A 21,295-nucleotide genomic window follows, 5' to 3' on the forward strand; every position below is an offset into this window, starting at 1 on the left:
CACACATTAAAGAAAGAAACTGGATTACATGCCCATGTATATTGGGAAGTCCTCTACCAGATATTGATGCAGTTACAGCAAGATGATTTCTTAGAACATTTTAATCTTAAATCACAGGTATTCTAAATATAAATATGAAAATTAAGCTCAGTGTGGTAGCTCAAACCTGTAATCTGAACACATTGGGAGGCTGAGGTGGGCAGATCACTTTAGATCAGGAGTTCAAGACCAGCCTTGCCAACATGGTAAAATTTTGTCTCTACTAAAAATACAAAAATTAGCTGGGCATGGTGGGGGATGTTTGTAATCCTGTCTACTGGGGATGCCTAAGCAGGAAAATCGCATGAACATGGGAGGCAGAGGTTGTAGTGAATGAGATCTTGCCACTGTACTCCAGCCTGGGCAACAAAGCGAGACTCTGTCTCAAAATAAATAAATAAATTAATTAAATAAATGTGAAAATCAGGAAGGCAGTGATCTTGGCTGAGTAGCCAAGCTCCACATAAAGACGGTAACAGTAATATAGCTAGAACTTTCTAAAATTGGAAGGAGATTTTGCTGTGGAAATATTTCAGACTTAAGGCAGCTCTAGCAACTTAGATCTGTGTGGTTCATTTAACAGCTGTAGCGTAATAATTTATATTGGCCACTCTTGAGATTTATCTTTCTCCCTATGGATGTTTTGTGTAATTATGCTATTAGAGACCACCTTGTAGACCTCTGTCTAACATGCAATTTGACATTTACTCCCATCCCTTACCTCTGGTCCCCAACTCCTGTGGTCCAGAGAATTGACCCAGAGTGGGGAGACCTCATGACAACAAACTAGGTTCTCTGACTTGACTGTCCATGGAGTATAATCATGGAAAAATAAAAATTTTCCAATCTTGAAAGCCCTTCAATAAGTGCAAACCTATCCGTTCGTACTACACCATTTGCTGACTATGGTTCTGTGAATTTTTAATACTGGGTTACATTTTTATCATATTCAGAACATACATAAGTAATTCATTTAAATAAACTGTCGTATTCTTTTTTAAAAAAATGATAATTATGTAATATTTGATATACACATAGTTATGTATTTATGATATACAGACCTAAAGCTCATAAGTAATTTTACAAAAACTTATATACAAAATCTTTTCATGAGTTATGAAGTATAATAATGAAGACAAATAGATATGGTTGTAAATTTCTACTTAAGGAACAGAACAAAATAATACTGTTACCCATACACCCTTTTTCAATGCATCTTCCTTCCTCACTGAAATAGCATTTATTCTGAATTTTTAGTGTATTTGCTTATAGATTTTAATCTCATGTGTCGAATTTCAGTAGGTAATATATTTTTTACCTTCTGTATAAAAAATTGGCTGTATATGGTTTTGTTTCAGCAATACTGGAACAATATGTTTTTTCAATATTGCTTTGAACTTCATCAAAATGTCATAATAAGAATAGCCTTTTGTGACTTGTTTTTATTAACTCAACATCGCCCTGCAAAATTCATCCATATTGGTTCAAAAACTATAGCTCATTAATTTTTCATTTCCATGGACTATTTTATTTTGTGATACTATTCCAATTTATCTATCCAATTTCTTTCTTTCTTTTTTTTTTTTTTTGTTCTGTTTTGAGATGGAGCCTTGCTCTGTTACTTAGGCTGGAGTGCAGTGGTGTGATCTCGGCTCACTGCAACCTCCACCTGCCAGATTCAAGCGATTCCCCTGCCTCAGCCTCCAGAGTGGTTGGGACTACAGAGGCGTGCCATCCTGCCTGGTTAAATATTGCATTTTTAGGAGAGATGAGGTTTCACAATGTGGGCCAGGTTGGTCTCAAACTCCTGGCCTCAAGTGATCCACCTACCTCGGCCTCACAAAATGCTGAGATTACAAGCGTGAGCCATCATGTCCAGCCCCAATCTCCTTTGGATAGATATGTGTGTTAATTCTAAGATTTTGCTATTTTGAATAATACTATTACAAACATTCTGCTGATTGCTTACTAATTCAAGATTCAAAGCTTTCTCTAGAGTGTATGTAGAGAAGTGTAATCACTGGTTATAGCATATGTCATAGTAACAAATATGCCGAACTGTTTTCAAAAATCGTTTAAACAAATTATACTTCAACCAGCAGTGCTCCCCTTCCTCCAGTCTTACAGATACTTGATTTTGTGAAAAGCTTTCACCAATCTAGTAAATATAAAAGCTATCTAGTTGCAATAGTTGCAATCTTTTTTTTTTTTTTTTTAACAGAGTCTCCGTCTGTCACCAGGCTGGAGTGCAGTGGTGCAGTCTCGGCTCACTGCAGCCTCCACCTCCTGGGTTCAAGCAATTCTCCTGCCTCAGCCTCATGAGTAGCTGGGACTACAGGCATGAGCCATCACCCCCAGCTATTTTTGTGTTTTTAGTAGAGATGGGGTTTCACCATGTTGGCCGAGATGGTCTCGATGTACTGACTTCGTGATCTTCCTGCCTTGGCCTCCCAAGGTACTGGGACTACAGGCATGGGCCACCGTCCCTGGCCTCTAGTTGCAATCTTAACTTTTGTTTTTGTTACCTTAAAACCTTTACCTTAAAGGAGTAGAATCTGTTTTGAGGTTTTAATGCTTCCTTTTATATTTCTATTTAGGTCTTTTATCTACTTTTACTGTATTCTTTATCATTTTCTTAAGAGTTATTAAGTATAATGGATACTAATATTTTATCTGTTTTACATGCTGTAAATATCTCTTCCCAATATGTGGCTTATCTTTTTATGGATAAAAGTTAATGGAGTGCTGTAAAAAAATAAATACTATTACAATGAAATATGTCAATCTCTATGAAGTTGCAATATACATCATTATTTGATATGTGATATTTAGTTTTGTCTTTTAAGTTTCAATTATTGTTCTGTCTATATTTGGAGTCATTTGTTTATAACACAAAGATAACATGCCATTACAAATTTTATATATATATAAGTTTCAAAAATAAAAGTTATTTACCAAAGTAGATCTAAGTTTGTTTTTTTGTTTGTTTTTTGTTTTTATTTGTTTTTTGCTTTAAGATCATGGGTAAATTTTGGAGATTATAGTGGTTTTGAAGAAATATTTTTCTGTTCATAGATCCTTTAAAAATAAATTTAAAATAATTATCATTAGCTTGTTTAGATATGCTTTATCACATCTATCAAACTATTTCCACATGTTATTTGTAAAAATAAAAGTAATGTCTGTTGTCAACAGGAGTCTACATGTCTGTCATTGTTATTTCAGGGAGCACAAAAGTAACAATAATGTATCAATTCATCACTTTATGCAATTAAATTTTTAAATACCACTATGAACATATCGATAAAAAGTATAAAAGTCAATTTCTCACTATTACATAAAATAGGGCAAGAAATGTTTTTTAAAGGACACCTTTAAAAGATAATGTCAAGAGTATTTATGTCTCTTTCTTTATGGAAAGTACAGTAAAGTATGGTGGGCAAGAGTAGAAAATTGCTGTAAAAATCAACTTATGATATTTCCCCTAATCAGAGGTCTGACAACAAACAAGAAGACTAGCATGGTTGAGAGATCACGCATGCACTCATTAAGGCTATGTTCATTCCCTTTACTGCTGATAAATAGCACCTTCATGGCTAGAGCTAGAAGAGATGTCCAGCAATGCCACTATTTTCTTAAGCCTCGGACAATGTACCATTGTGGGATCTTTGGCCGTCATTTTTCTGTCTAGAAACCTGTGGCTGGTGATACTTTTATCCACTGGGCTTGTTCCACCCATTTGGCCTGGCAGACTGCATTCAGTTCATGCTACTGGCCTGTATCCCATGCATCAGGGAGACTGGAGCCAGGCGTGGAGCAGCAAGACGTGTGTGTGTGTGTGTGAGTGATTGTGGGGTCCAGCCACTGTGCACTCAGACACGCTGGCTGCTCACATAGGGCAGGCAGCTCCAGGTACTGGCATGGGTGCTAGCTCTTTGCAAGGCTGTAGCTGAACCAGGTGCACCACAAGCAGCTTCCCTGGCTGGCACCTGGGAATGCAGGTAACTGCATTCTGGGGGCCTGTGGTTCCTGGCATTTCCAAGCTTCTGATGACCAGAAATTTGGAAATGCCAGGAACCACAGGGCCCCAAAGAGGCTTGGGGAGCTCCCAGGTCTAGATCCCCAGAGGGCCACAACTCTTCTCTCCCTCTCTTCACCTGCAACATAGTGAGCAAGGGGCATGTTTCAGCCCTGTTTGTGTTACAGCAGCTCCTTTAGCCTCATCTTTCAGCAGGTCCCAAGTTCTTGTCCTATGACCAGGAAGAATGAGGTACACAGACACGTGGATGTGAAGAAGAAGAGGAGGAGTTTTATTGAACAAAAGAACAGGTCAAAGAAGACCTGCAGTGGGCAGCACCTCTCCATAGCCAGAGTGTTCCAACAGGTGTCAGCTCCTAATAGAGAGGGTAGCTCTTCTCTGTAGCTCGTCATTCTAACAATTGTTCAGCTGTCAGCAGAGGGGGCAGCTCCTCTCTGCAGCTGGTTGTCCCCTTGCCTGAAGCTCTCAGCAGAGAAGAGGCTCTGGAGTGTGTGGCTCCTCTCTGCATAGAGGCCATCCTGTTATCTGCAGCTCTTAGCAGAGAGTGTAGCTGCTCTCTGCAGCCAGTCCTCCCATGATCTCTCCATCTTCTGCCATTCTCTGGCTAGCCCCAGGGCTTTTATGGGCCTCAGAGGGAAGGAAGCATACACCAATTGGTCCATGGGCAGTCATGGGTGGGCCCAGAAGAGAAACCACAAGTCGCTATGCCAGTCAGCAGGACTGGCAGCAAAGGCCCTAGCCTTCAGGCCCTGCCTGGCTTGAAGGTGAGGCCTCACCCAGGACACATTCCCTTCCACTCAGGATCCTGTCTGCCTCCCAGTACTGTTCATGATGCCCAGGCTGTTAGTGCAGAAGGGCACCTGCAGACCAGTGCCGAGCTGCCCTCAGCCCATTCTTGTTTTGTCCACCTGCACTCACAGGCACCCAAAGTCCAGAGGGAGCAGAGGCAGCAGGGTACTACTGTGTCAGCATTGCCCCAAGTATGTGCACCCCTGGCTTGGCTGCAACAGCACCAGGACTGGACTCCACAGTGCTCTGAGATTCGAATGGACATGACAGCATTGAGAAGCCAGGCAGCGGCAGAAAGCAATTCTGAGTGTGCAAGGGTGGGAGGCCTTTTCTGGGCTTACAAGAGCTCACGGAGGTACAACTCTGACTTGGGTGGCTACAGCCATGCCCAGGAGGGTGGGGCTGCCACATGCTCCCAGTTCCTGCCAGCTCTGTGGAGCATGCAGTCCCAGCAGCGCCCCCTTGCAGCCTGGGACAGGGTCTCCAGGTCCTCACTGGCCCTGGGCTGGTGTCTTGGGGCAGGGGGTGACATTGTCAAGAGCTTCCCCATTACACCAGTTGTCGGGGCAAACCAGGACAGAGCAAATTGGCCCTGAGCCCAGCTATAGGGAGTGTCAGACTTGGCAGTTACCCCCGACATGGGTGTGTGTGGCCCCTGGTGGCTGCATGCAGAGCCTCCCAAGGCACAGTATCCCAGCAGCCTTGGCCAGGTGGGTACAGTGGCTATACTACTGGCCTGGTCCCCAAAACATTGCAACTCCCACTTTCCAGCCCAGGCCAGAAGCATGGCCCCAGCTCTGCCTTCCTAGGTCAATACCCGATCTCCATGCACAATCACAGCACCACCAGGGCCCAGCTCTGCCTCAAGTCTCCTCTCTGATGGTGCTGCTCCCCTGCTGGAGGGTGACCTGGCCCAGCCCTATCTGGCAGTCCCCAGGGTGGCGGGCTGCAGGGAGGTTTGCCTCCTCCCCACACCCTCCCTGCAGTGACTGGGTGATGGCAGTGACCACTCCAGACAGTCCGCTGTTGCCATCAGTACTAGATACAGGACAAATCTCTTCTGAGCAATTATCTTGGCCAAAAGTAAGAGTGGCAAATGAAAAAGGCAATTGGATAAGAATACAAATATTTAGGAACTCAGTGTAACAATAAAATCTAAGAATCATGAGAACATGTAACTAAAATGGCAGACTTGCTTCCAATTAAGTAGAACAAACCAAGACTAAAAGAGCATACTTTTTGGGTTACAGCCATCCTTTTTCTTCCATAAATGAGCAGACCTGGATGCTGTGCAAGTGTTTCAACAAACGTATGTAGAAAGAGATCAAAGCCTTCTCCACTCTCCTCAGGTAATTGATGGTTAGGGATTGTTTCATGGGTAAAAGTAAACAGCAGCAGGTCAAAAGTGTGAGCAGGAGGGAAGTCTGAGTGGTACAGTATGAAACTATATTTTAATGGGTTCTTTACTGACCTTTCAGGGAAGACTTGTAATTGTAGGTCATTTGGGGACAGGACAGTATCATGCTCTTGTGAGTGCTATTCTCTATGATCTTGATCCACTTTCTGTGCTCCCAGCCACTAAGTAAAATTCTTATTGAAACTGAATGTGTATCCCTTACAATCATTTATACCAACTCTCAAATTAAGATTTGTGAGAAGCCTGCCTCATTGATAGTCATACAGTTTCTAGTGGATTCTTAAGCCTCAGACATCAGTGCCTTCGGTAATACACATTTTCTCACTCTTTTTGGAAAGTGTTTATTGTCTAAACCTGACTCAGCAACTTAAAGAGGCAATTTGTTTTCCAACTTAATTGGCCCTAACTTCTACCTTCTTTGTAAATAACTCATAATTACAGCTAACCTTCAGAGCACTTACAAATTTCTAGATGCTTTTATAAGCATGGTGCATATATTAACTAATTTAATCTTACCAACAACCTTATGACATAGTCTTCATTGGTAGTTATTTCAAAATAATCTGTTTGTTCCTTCTTTCATTTACTTATAACATTCTCTTTTCACTCGTTCATTTAATAAGCATTTACTGAACATCTTTTTACATGTGAGAGGTACTAGCATGTATCAGTAACCAAAAAGGACATAACTTCTCTTCTGGAATTGCAATCTAGCTGAGGTCCTGGCATGTCTTACTTGAATGCATTTCTATTTCATCAAGTCACTTATGGTGGCTTGGTGTTGTTTTAATCAATTTTAGCCATAAATAGCAAAGAATTGTGTATATATAAGTTTGTGGAAAATACTGTGACAAACAGAACTCAGTCTCCCAAGTACAAGACTTTTTGAAGTCTTCAATATTGTGATTATACTGAATGAATCCAAACTCTTGAGCACTCACTCCACATTGATGACAACCTCAATGTGTCAACACATTCCTGGTTAAACCAGAACTAAACAAAATAAGACTCATTTAAATATTTTATCCTCTATCATGCTTAGTATAGCTTTGTCTTTTGCACACTGTTTTAGGGTCTTTCTTATATTGCTATTGTTCTTTTTAAAAATAGCTCTCAAGTAGTTTTATCAGCTTTCTGTTGAAGTTTCTATCTTTGGGGGCAATGGTTTGACTTAACAGCCATGCCCTTTACTACTCCCCACTGTTTATATACTGATTCAAAAATTATTAGAGCTTTAGCTTGGTGGCAGTTTTTAAATTTCAAATTCAGTGACCTTGGAAAAACTGTGATAGTTTCTCTTAATCAGAAGTTTATAATGTAATTGGACTGAAAATGTATCATGTCAGTGACAAGTAATACATGCCACTGACATACATGTGAAATATATATTATTTTATATTTTAAATAATTTATACATACATGTAAAATATCAGTTAAAACATCCAAAGAAAGCTTAGAGTTCATGCATAGACATTGATAAAATGGAAAAAAAAGACATGCACAGAGTTGGAAATTTTTTATATGTAAAAGAATAATTACACTACTTTTATCTCTCTAGATAAGAACTTTTGAGAATTAAACTCAGTCAGTATTTTAGGAAAAGTGGTTTGTATTTGTTTTTATCTTTAAGTTTTCTTTTATGTAATAGTGTGTATTTTTATCACTTGTGGTTTTTACAAACTTTTCCCAAGTGCCAAAAATTATAGGTTAAATTGCAACATAATAAATCATAATTGATCCACATGAAATCTTTGTTCCTCAACATAGTGTCTATAAGAAGAAAATGCCCTCTGCCAAGATGAGAATGTGTCCAGAATTGCAGCTGTGCAGCTCAGCTCTCTTTGTGTACACGTTCTTTTGTAGTAGGGCTCATGTGACCCTTGCTTCTAAGTCTCATCACCCTTTATGGGTGATCTCATGCTAATTTAAGTGTTAGCGAACTGGAAATCTATGGATTTAATTCTTCTTTTAAAAATGAACAAATTCTAAAAGTTAAAAAAAAATTGGGGTATGAAAGGTTACACTTGGAAAATAAAGTTAAAGCCTATGACAAAATGAGTCATAGAGCTTTCTGTGCCAATTCATAATTACAATACCTTAAATGCATAGAATGCCTTTGTCTGGAGACTCAAAGTGCCCTACATCTATTCAGTCATTTCTGTACAAATATTTGTTTCATTTATTTAGTGATATTTTCCTAGCAATAAGGAAAAGGCAAAAATGTATATTGAGAGGCATTGGTTAGAAAGTGAAATTATTAAATAAGAGATTTTGACATATTTATCTTTTACTTCACAATACTTAGGAAAGCGTTTAGCATACGGTAAGTGCTTAAAAAACATGCTGTTAAGGAAGACATTTTGGAAAAGAGCTATTAAAAAAACTAACGTGATTTACTGTCAAACAGCATGTATTTTGATGCTAGAGAGTAGCGGGTTTGAACCATAATCCGGCTTCTTACTGTCTTGGTTGTCTTTAACAAGTAAAATGAGAAAGTAATTTATATACCTATTTGTATACTTATTTACTATTTGTAAATTAAGTATACAAATTACTTATTTGTAAAATGAGGGATTACTCCCTTAGGATATTTGTGAAGATTTTATGAACTAAGACATAGAAAAATCTCTAGCTCATTTCCTGTCACACCAAATTTACCATTAATCATTACTATGAAAATACCACATTGGTGTAAATAAGAGTCAACTTCCTTTGTCAAAGTGTGCTTTGTTCAATTCCTCATTTTGAGATTCTCTCTTTCTTAATAATGTTGGCAATTTGAATAGGCGCCATAACTTCCATAGTATTGAATCTGTTGAGAATCAAATCAAAATGTGAGACTTATACTGATATAGAATAAATTGGAGTATGTAGTCTGCTATGAGAAATTACAGAATTTCACCAGTCACAGGCTTAGGTAATGTGGTGAGAGAGAGAGAAAGAGCATTTGTGTGTGTTTTCACAGCATTAAAGACTAGAAGAAATGATTATATCAGGTTATTGCTAGATGGGAAAATGGTTTTGAAACCTGAAAATTATAAAGCAATTCTCATTTTTAAAAGAATTATTGCATTATTATCAAAATGTTGAATACACCGAGCTCCAGGCTGCCAAATGGAATGGGGTAAGCAAACTTTGGCATGCTTTTTGTCTTTGAGCAGCCACTCTAGTTAAGAGAGAAGAATAAGTGCATTAAAAACTACTAAACCAATTCAAACCATTGTCAAATATGAGGGAATGGTATGTGCTACCTAAACTCACAGGAGAGATGACTGTTGATTTTCAGGTGGAATGCTCAAGATTAGTTTACTCATGTCATTGAAAAATGTTGAGTTCCCAATCTCTATTAGGTGTTGATAAGTCCTGGAAATATGAAATGTAAAATAGAGTTCCTGACCTCAAGGATCTCAAAAGGAAGATAGATGAGTATACAAAGAAGAGCCATACAAAAAAATACACACAATAATATAAGTAAACTCTAGAGCAACTTTTCTGATTGGATAGATTATGTAGTGAGAATGCTCAGCTCAGCATATCCCTTCAACTTCTGCGGAACAGACTGTTCACCATCTTATTGATAAGCTCCTGTCCACACACACACACACGTGCTATTATTAAAAAAAAACCAGCTATTACAAAGAAATGGAATAATTCAATGCAGAGACTTTTGAAACTCATATTTTCTATTTATACTGAATCATTGACATTTATTCATACCAACATATATAGTTAATATGATTTCCAATGGCTGCACAGAGTATTATAGCATGAACACTAGCAATTTCTAATTATGAAGTCTTGTAGGTAAACCATGTTTCACTGATATTTAAATTTTTATTTTTCTGTTTATACAACATTTGTAATTATTTTTGGTGAATTGGCAATTTATATTATTTGCTCATTAAAAAATCATTTTTATAGATGTATAAAAACTTTTAATATGCTTTATATGTACAGATAAGCCTGCATCTTTAACATATATTCCAAATATTTCCCCAGGTCTCATTTGCCTTTACAAAATGTAGATCTTATTGTGTCAACTTCCCAACATAAAATTTTCAGTAGCTTCTCATTCCTCTACGAATGCAAAATAATATTCTTAAAATATGCCCATTTCCTTGGCCCTACCTACTGCTGCAAATATTTCAGGCTTTCATACTCCCAGATGTACATTTTTTGGTTTTGCCTAGTCAGTCACCGATGTTCCATTGGATTTTTGCCTGCTTTTATCTTCTTTGCCATTCTCTTTGTTGTTATGCATTTATATTTTTATTATTCATTTACTGTCATCTTAAGAATTGTCATGAATCAGAGAGATCATTCTGTTCTTCAGAGTTAGAAGCCCATCTTTTATTTGAAAAGTGTACAATATACAATAAGGGAAGTGTAATTCAAGACTGTGTGAGACCTTATAACATCTCACTTTCTTTATTTCTTAGAATCAGGATCAAATAATTTATCATACCTAGAGTCTTTTTGAACATCTACTATTTGACAAGGAACTAAATAATAAACAGTTATAATCCTTGTTCTCAAAAATCCTTGTTCAGTGTCAAGAGAGAAAAGAAGTTACCTCCATTTGGATTAAATAAGAAACATCGTGGAAAAGATAGCATTTGGTAGATATTTACGTATGAATAAGATTTGAATATTTGAAATAGGAGGGAAAGAGTATTACGAGTTTCGCAATGTCAGCAAGTACACAAAGAAGGGAAGGAAATGGTCTGTTGCTACCTACAAAAGGATGTAATCTATCTATCTATCTATCTATCTATCTATCTATCTATCTATCTATCATCTGCCTTATATCTATTTTTTTACTCTACATATCACTGGTGAGTTTGGACTAACTTATATGGCATAAATTTTTATTCTTTTTTTTTTAATAGATAGGGTCTCCCTGTGTCATCTAGGATGTAGTGCACTGGTTCAATCATAGCTAATTTTAGCCTCAAACTCCTGGCCTCAGGTGATCCTCCTACCTCAGCCTCCCAAGTAGCTTGGATTATAGCCATAAACCACTGCACCTGACTATATATTATTTATAGAAATAATCACAATCTTTATGATTCAGTAAATATGGTTACAAATAAATATACATTTCAAGGTACAGAACATAGTCTCCTGGTTTAGATGTGGTCCACACTTAGTGCAATGGCCAGTGATTTGTGTCTCATTAACTCCATCAAGATAACACCTGAACCAGCTGTAATAAGAAGGTTGCATTACTTACAAAGTTCTTGAAGTGAAGATGCTTTATAAATGCTGACCTTGTTATTTATTATATACATGGAAAAAACATAAAATTGCCACTTAAAAACAAAAATCTTCAAATATCTCAAAATGACTTTGTCAGGGTATTATTAGAAGAAAGAGAATTGAATACTATAATCCCCTGTAGATTCTAACACACAGAATTGTAGAAAAGGTATATTTGAACTATCGTTTCTGCCCCTTGGGAATTTTCTCATCAGTTCTGTTATTTCTCTAATATAATTGCATGACAGAACAAACACAAATTACTGCTACCAGGCCCCCATGGAATCCATTTTGTAGTGTTTATATGCACTACTGAAAGACAAAAAAAGGAACAGATGCCTCTATCAAAGAAGTAGTGGTGATATACCATTCTGTTTCTGTGAGCACAACACACAGTGAAAGTGCTTGTCAGTCATGAGAAGGCCTGGACTTCAATGAGATGGCTATAAGCTGCTTCTGAAACTACAGAACCAATGAGTACAGCTGGAGAACAAGTATTTGATGCTTAAAAATATTGTGCTTCTAGGACTAATTAGGCTTTTGCAAACTTAGTACAACATTGCTGTTTATTTAAACTTCGGCTGTACAAGATCTCCCTCAAATGAATGGTAGCTATTCTGAAGCCTGCACATAAACATCTATTTTGTAGAGAAACTGGCAATTAAGAACTTGTAATGAATTCTAGTCTTTTTCAATCTCTTTAAAAGAACACCATGGAATCAGAGAAAACAAGATATGAGAATTCTTTAAAACATGCCCTGTCTTTCTGATGACATTAAATACCAAAAAACCTATTTTTCTATGTGTTGTACATTTATATATTCATTTCAATATAAGTTATAATTCATGGTTTTCCGGAAGGACTCCATATATAGTTAAACATTTTAAAATGACTATGAGACTATTTTGAGTAGGTGTAATTCTAGAGATATTTATTTGTTAACACAAATTACATGATAGAGATTTCTTTTATAAGTTAATTGGTTTTAATTTTACTTTAAACCCTTTAAAATATTCAGGGCATATAATAGGACCCTATGAAGACCTTTTATAAATACTGGATTTATTTTAATGCCTATAAATACATACTTAGAGTATAAACTCCTATATATTTAAGGTTTTTGAGAAGCATAACAAATGATTAAACCCTGTTGAGATTATAGGTATGTTATTCTCCTGTGAGCTAGTAGGGTAAAATACAAAGGATATATGTCTACCTGGGTTTTAAGATTTATATTTTATAAGGAACAAAATTCACATCCAAATACAAAGTAAAAAGCAAACTATTTTAGATAGATATTTGATAATTGCATCAAAAGTTTAACCTTGAGAGGGCCAGATATTTAAGAGAAGAGGTGCTTTGTGATGATACTGAAACCACTACTATGAAATTCTTACTTCCTGCAAGGAGTGAATATGCTGGGAAAGGTCAGGCTGCTCCTTTGGTCTCCAATGGCGTTCTCCCCATGGATTGCACGTGGTGGAGGGTCTTTTATCTATTGCAACTGTTGGTGCATTTTTGATATCCTGAGTCATAAAGTATTCATAGAGCAAGGAAAAGCAAACAATTACAAAAACTAGAGAGGGCTAAAGCCTAAGTATTACCTCACACTAGATTCTTCTCCTTTAACTTACACGAGCATTTAAGTTTGAATTGGAATGCCATGCAAGTTTCAAGGCAATTATTTGGACTTCACCTGCATCAACCTGTGCCTGTAGTGCTTCTCTTTTTATAAATACGAAACAAATGAACAAAAACAGCAATAAAAGGAAAATACTTATCATCTTTTTAGAAAGCAACATTAATAACAACAAACATGGAAAATCAACCATAGAATCATTTCTCAGAGACAGCGTGCTGTTATTAGTGAATATCCAGGGCTTTCTATGTTTGGCTAAGATAACAATGAATTAATGACATTATACTCTGTCATTTCTTACATAGACAGGACACTGGTATTTGTATTATTTTTCCAGTTGTCATGGTCAAGCTCTTAGGACCTATGGGATTAATTTATAAGTTCTCTCACCCATAAAACAGAAGGTTGTGGGAAGGATTAAATGTCATTTTGAAAATCTCTAGCCTAGGACCTGTCACAAAGTAAACGTTCCATAAATGTTTGTTAAATTAAAATATGATTCCCTTTAGGATATTTTCAATCCAAATAGGGTCTCCTACCCCACCTCTGTGTTTAGTACTTGGAAATGCTACAATTGATACATTAATAAATGAAATAAATTGCCTTAAAAAAAAGCACGTGCCTTTTCTCTTTCAATTATAAAATTAAGGTTCTATTGTATTTTAGCTGATGTTAAGATTGATCCTAAGTAGAATCAAACTAGGCGGGTACATAGGTTGAGAGATTTGAGGATCAGCAAAACCAAACGTATTTACTCCCTTTTCAAAACAATTTCCTTTGTCCCCAGTACTTTGCACTTCCAAAAAGCATCCTTTTGATCAAGGTGTACTTTCTGGTTATATTTAGCTCTGTATTGTTAGCACCTATCTTGGTGCTTAGCACATAAGGATTAATGCATACATTTTTCCTGAAGGACATTACTGTTGATTATAGTGCAGGAATGAGCAAAATGTTGTGGGAGGCAAAGACATAATTGGTTGATACTAACTGAGATGGTGGCTAAAGCAGAAAGTTTAATGGAATATGTTCATTTGAGCTGGGACTTGAGGACCTGGAAGGGTAGTAAAGACTGAAGAAATTAAATGAAAAAGAAGAGTCGGGTCAGTTGAGAATACATAAAAGAAGAGTAATTAAAAGAGGATAAAGAAGTGTGAAAAATAAGTTTCACCTTCACATCTTTGCCAGCAGCAAACACTAGTGAGGCTGCTGTTCAGTGTGCCAGTGATACGTTGGGGCTAGTCCTCAGGTCCAAAGAGTTCCATGCTCTAACTTCATTTTGTCAGTGCCGTCTCAAAGGGCACTAGTTTTCTGTAAAGGTAGTTGGAGATCTGGCAGCTGAAGAATAAAACTGTGTTGAAAACAGCACAACAAAGCCAGAAGAACAGGTCAAACTGAGAAGAGATCTCCAGAGAAAGGTGATTGACAGGGTCGAAACCGAGGAGGCAAATTTTCAGACCAACTGTGGAAGTGGGCAGTAGGTCGTGAGTTAAGAATGAATGAGTTAAGGATATTTTTGTGCTAGAAAATTATACTAAGTGCTGGGTCCTGAGCAGTACATTACCAGGGAAATCACAAGGGGAGAGAAATATACCGAGGGCATTTGAGTTAAATGTGAGTAGGCAATGCTAATGGGGAACTCTTTCTTTGAACTTCTGAGACATCCCTGTAGCCATAGTTTTAAAGTACCTTTCTTAAATAGTTTTCTTACTGCTACATATTCCAGTCCTTAGTAGCTGTGTGACTTTGAGCTAGTAACTAACCTAATGGTAAGCTGGAGGTAGCTAGTACTAGGTTGCAAGTGCCTATGTTATAATTTCCAGGAAATTTGCAAGCCAATCATGAAATACAGCCTTTACTAAAAATTAAGTTACATAAATGTAAAATAAAATACACAGCATTAAACAAAAGTAATTATTGTTTTTAGATTATATGCTATACATATTTTGTTTCAGTAATATTTAAAATAAAAATTTATAAATACAATTTTTTTTCAGAGAGATGCTTGCTGGTTGTTAAATACTTAACAGCATGATACCAAAGTAACCACTGTAAAATTTAGCTTTCTCATTTGATAAACATACAAAGTAATGCTGCATATACATACCTATTAGGCAGAAAAAAGTTAGATAATACAATAATTAGCAAATTACAGATGTTACCATTATAACCTATTACTTTGTAAAACAGAAACTAAGATTTTGATAAATATTTGTAGCTAACTGCTAAATGTGTAATAAAATATTTTAAATATTTAACCTACAAGGTTAGTTTTCTAGTCAGAAATGATGTTTTTGCTTATTTATTAAAAAGAGCTATTGGCTCCATTAGAAAGCCTGTCTGAAGACTCTCTCCAGAAAAAGCAAGTTTTCAGAGCTGCAGCCTAATAAGAGTTGCTAAGGCAACCATTACTTGGTACTAATGTAGTGATTAGAAAAGAAAAGGCAATTTGAGGAACAATGCTTTTCAAAATTCAGAGGAGAAATATAGCTGAACACACCTCCAATTGAAAAAAAAATGGCCATGGGCAGCTTTTTCTCTTCAAATAGCGGAGAGAGAGATGGTATTCAGGATGACAGAAAATAATAGAAGCCCGAACATGTTTGACCTCTTTTTAATTCCATTGCATTCATTTTTCATCATTAGTTTCTCATGATTTTAAAAGCAAAGAAATTAGAGACCCACCACAATAATCTTAATGCTAGATTCTTGCATTGGAATGATATTAAAATACTTATTGCCATATGGTTGTAGTATACCCCAAGGATCAGTGTATTTATTTTAATGAATCAATAAATACTTAGTGGTTGGATTTAAAACCTAAACTTGTACCCTGACAATAGAAAATGTTACATGTTTATGTGATATTACACCTTCAGAGGCATAGCAATTTATTGCCTTTTGAATTTTGTCAATATAACAAGAGTTGATGAATTAATTTGAATACTAAGTTGAAACATGTATTAAGTGAAATGTAATATATACATCAACATTTAATTTTCAAATACTATAGTCACTCTAAATTCTTCATTAATTTTGTGATTTAGGTGATATTACCACTTTTCTAGTAACATGATTGAAATTTCTTCAGATTAAGTGCTACTAATTGGTAAATGCCAACAGTTGGATTTTAATCTAAGCCAGTTATAATCTTAGTATTTTTTTCTCACTGGCCTTACTAGTAATAATGATTATGCATAGACATATTTAAAACAATTTTGCCTTATTCTTCTTGAACCACTTTTACATGATTTTACTATGCTAAATTCCTCAGGTTTTTAGGTATCTTCTTCCATATATTGTTTTTCTGATTAAAAAAAACCTTATTATCCTAGTTGAATCTGGTTAAAAGAGCCATTTTCCTTCAACACAATTATTTTAATTTTGGCTGTTGACCTGCTACAAATCACCTTGCAAATAAGTAGGAAACACAAAATCATATGCAGATATTAGGATTTAGATAAAACAGATATATTATTTGTCAATTCCTTAATTGCCAGGCTTGCATCTGGAAATCCTGGACACAAAAGTAAGCAAAAGAAAAAAACTCCCATTTATGAATTTGACAGTACCACATTACGATTTGACATGGACATATATTGAGGTTGCAAAAAACAGAAGCAAACAATAATGAAAATATCTCTAAATCAAATCTAGAAAATGATCACCCCAAAGAAAGGAACTTAAAATATTTAAGTAATAGATTGGCAATTTAAGACTTCATCCTATGCATTCTTTTTTCTTTTTATCTTGTTGGCTATTTATCATACACCTAATTTTCTCCAAGTCATAATCTTCACATATTTTATTTACAAGTTTACTATTGCCAAGCTATGCATTTTTTACAATAATAAATATATTTCAAAACATATACACACATAAATTGTCAATGCAAAAAGTCCATGCTTCTTGCCATTTCACCAAAAACAAGAAAAAATTAATGGAGTACAATGATATCAGTGTTCTTTAGGGCTGTTTGAATTGGAAAGATGCTTAAAGGGCAAAGGCAGAAAAAAAAAAAAGATTAAAAAAAATCCTAATTCCCAGAGACTTCACTGAATAATGAGCTCTAACTAGGCATGGGAATTTGCTCACATATTATGCAGCCAATTTAGGAGGGAACGAAGAATGGACTGTTGTAAAGGACACACATTATTTCCTCTGGAAAAGCTTTAAACAGTTTGCAAAGTCAAATTTAAAATGCTTTTAATTGTAGTTCTTTATTGTTGCCATGTTGCCATGTAAGAACGTGGTTGAAGTCTGTTGTGCAGATTGGATCTTAGAGGAAATGAATACCAGTTAATACAAAAGAGGACTTTCCACTTACAATTTTAATGCATACATTTTCTCAGTAAACCTTTTGTCTATAGACAACCACTAATAAATGAATTTTTGCACCTTCTGTGCCTGTCTTACTACATATCAAATAGACATAGACAAATAGTTCTAATGGGAAGTCACCCATCATGGCACTGCTACCTATTTTTTTGATTTCTGGATATTTATTACTGTGTCTCAAAATTACCATCCTGCTCACTCATGTAAAACATTACTAGTCACATTTTCTCTGTTTCACATAATAATAATTAAATTTTATGTTTCTTCAGGAAACATGCTTTTTCAGCAGTTTTACTAAGTCAGCATTTTGTTTGTATTCAATTTATTTGAAAAGAGAAAGAAGGATGGATCCGTTATTTAACCAGCCTCTTCGGTTTACATAGTGCAATTTGAAAGCTCTGAACTCTTTCATTTGTAGTTTACGGGGCTCTCAATCTATGTCAAATTCCTGCAAACTGTCTCTACATTTCTTGGGGATAATTTCCTTTTGAGAAATAAAACAAACATAATACATATCACTCAAAAATGCATGCACACTCCATAAGGTAGAATATAGCTTTCTATCGCCTAAATTTGCTCAATTTTGAAGGTGCAATTTAAAAGTTATTTGATATTTTATTAATTTTTGCAATATACATTTGGAATTTGAACAATTTAGGTGAAGTTATGAGATCAAACCTTGACATTAAGAATTTGTTTACCCTGCTTATGTAAGTTTGCCAAAGTTACGCTTCACAGATGTGTTTGTTTACTTGACCACATGACCTGTGTGAGATTAGGAAATAATATCAGGTTCCTGACATAAAGCTCCTAAAACATTTGGAATCCCTAATGATTAGTGTATTTTGCACGTTTTTTATGATAATGAGATGACTGGTGGCTGGGGCCCCCAGATAGCTTTAGGATAAAGGCTGGTCACAAAAAAAAAATACCAAAGCATTATTGGTTTTCTTGGCATTATTGATTGGACCAAAGCCAATCAATTTAATGTTGGCATGATTGGACCAAAGCCACCCCAACCTCCAGAGAGGGAGAAAGTCTGAATGTTGAGGTGCTCATCACTGGTGAATGATTTAATCAATCACACCTACATAATGAAGTTTCCACAAAACCCCGAAAGAACCGGTTTCAGAGAGCTTCTAGATAGCTGACGATGTGAAGATTCCTGGAGAGTGACATGCCTGGGGAGGGTGTGGAAGCTCCATGCCTCTTCTCCCATACCTTGCTCTGAGCATCTCTTCCATAAGACTGTTCAGCTGTATCTTTTGGAGTATTCTTTATAAGAAATGAGTAAGGTAAGTAAAGTGTTTCCTTAAGCTCTGCAAGATGCTCTAGAAAATTAATAAACCTGAGGAGAGATTCATGGGATCCCCTAGTTTATATAGCCAGACAGGTCAGAAGTACTATATAAGTGACAACCAACTACTTGCAAGTGGCATCTTAAGTAGAGGGCAGTCTTGTGGGACTGAGACTTCAACCTGTGGCACTGATGCTGTCTCCAGGTAGACAGTGTCAGAATTGAATTGAATAAGAGGACACCCAGCTGGGGCCCGTTGGAGAATTTCTTGGTTAGTGCATGGGGAAACTCCCCAACATCTGATGTCAGCAGTGTTGTATTGAGTGGAGAGTAGTGTAGGAAAGAGCACGTTTTTCCCTCTCTACATCTTTAGAGAACCTGTTTTACCAAATGTGACACAAACATAGTCACATCTATACCCCCTACCCCAGCAACCCATCTCCCATAAGAGACTTGTAGTACATGCCCTTATTATCAACGTCTAGTGTTTTCCTTCTGAAGTCTCTCCATTCCAACCTTAAAATGAATTGATGGCAAATCTAAATTCATAGCCAAATTTTGTTATTTCAGGTCTTGTTTTCTTTCTCTCACTAGAGTTTTAATTTGTTGGAAATTGGAATCACAGTTTTTTGATTCAAAGCACATCAAGATGGAGAGGCAGGAACATACTCACTCACGCAACAAGAGGACTTCATACATCTCCTCTTTCTAGAGCTCTGACTTATTTGCTGAGCCCCAGGTCTAACTTAATTATCTACTGAGCATCCCAAGTAACTTCTGAGTCAATAAGTAAAGCACAAGCCACACTTAAAATCTTCACTCCTAACCAGGCTTTTCTCCCAAATTCCCTAGCTGGTTAAATACTATCACCATTTAACCAGCCACTCAAATAATATATTTTACTGATCATTTCAAGTATTCCCTATCCTTAGATTAACACATTTACTGACTTTCCAAGTTTGTACATTTAATTAAAGGGATGTCACTAATTACTTCTATCCTTCTCCTCTTTCCTATTGCCATAGTTTGAGCACTAGCTCATCTTTCACCTAAACTTTCACCATCATGCTTCAATCTGCACATAATACGGTTGAACTTCCATGCTGTTGCTTTTATTTTACAGGACACCTGTGATCATCATGCACTATCCTTTTTTTTAGAAAAAGCTTACTCATTCCCTATAACATATAAAGTTCCAACTATTTATCATAATATACAAATTATATCAGATGCTATAAGTCCTTTGCCATATTTATCAAGTTTTAACTATTTCAGGATACACTTCTTAATAATATTGACTTCTCTGCAACTTGCTGATGCATATAGGAAGTTGTTATGGCTGGAGAATTAACACTCTTCAGAAATGGCTCTCAAATAATGTCCCTTGGGAGCTGATAAATTCATATCGCAAATCTCATGCACACTTTGGGAAGGACAATCCTAGAGTGAGTGTTTTATGCCATTTCTTAGGTTCCTTATGAGATTAAGTTCAAGACACCCAGTCACTCTTGTTATGGTAGAGAGCCTGATAATGCAAACCGACAGCTGCATTTTCTTATTTAATCACTTTTCCACTCCCCTAATTGTGCCCGCCCCTTCCAAGTAAACTACTTGTATTTACAGTCTTGTCTCATGGTCTGATTCTGGGAACACCTAATAAGAAAAAGGTATTTCCTAGTGAGCATTCCACCTTCACCTAGGCCACTTTTAGCCATATACCTGTAATCGAGTTCACTCAAAACTATCTTTCTTAAAGTAAACAAATTGCCTATCTGTGTACATTTATTTATGCATTCTTCTTTATCACTAATGTCTTCCTTCTCTCCTTTTTGGGTAAAACATTCATATTTCAAGACCTATTAATAATGTATCTATTCTTTGAAATGTTTTTTAAATCCCAACTCAAAACTATTGTTTCTTCCCTCCTTCCATAGTCGAGTATTAGAACTTCATTATTCATTACATTATGGCACAGTTAATTGGGGTCTGCATGTTGCTCCTCCTGAACTCTTTATGAGCTCCTTGATGAAGATGTCAAATTAAAATTATGAGCTTATTTTACAACAAATGATGATTGTATACTAAAGCAGAAATTTATAAGAAAATATTCTATGCTTGTTACCACCTTCCATGTGTATTTTTACCTTTTAGCAGGCTAGCATAGGCTTTTTTATGATGGTGGTAAGGTTTTAAGATAGATCAGAAACATGCAAGATTGTCACTTTTATCAAATTCATTTGGCCAGAGCAAGTCCCAGGTACAGCTCATCCCTTGAGTCTGAGTCCCAGGAACAGTGAAGAATCAAGGAGTGAGATGATAGACTATATTTCTAGTTCAGGGGAGTTACATAAGAAAACGGCATAGATATAACATGGTTAGAAAATTGCAGTTATTTTTGCAGCTCTCTCTCAATAGATCTTACTTTATTGATTTGTTTTCTAAATGTCCTTATTATAATCAGCATTTGTAAAGGTTTTAGG

The sequence above is a fragment of the Sapajus apella genome, unplaced genomic scaffold, assembly GCF_009761245.1.
Source record: "Sapajus apella isolate SASKATOON/1434 unplaced genomic scaffold, GSC_monkey_1.0 scaffold36, whole genome shotgun sequence".
Taxonomy (NCBI): Eukaryota; Metazoa; Chordata; class Mammalia; order Primates; family Cebidae; genus Sapajus; species Sapajus apella.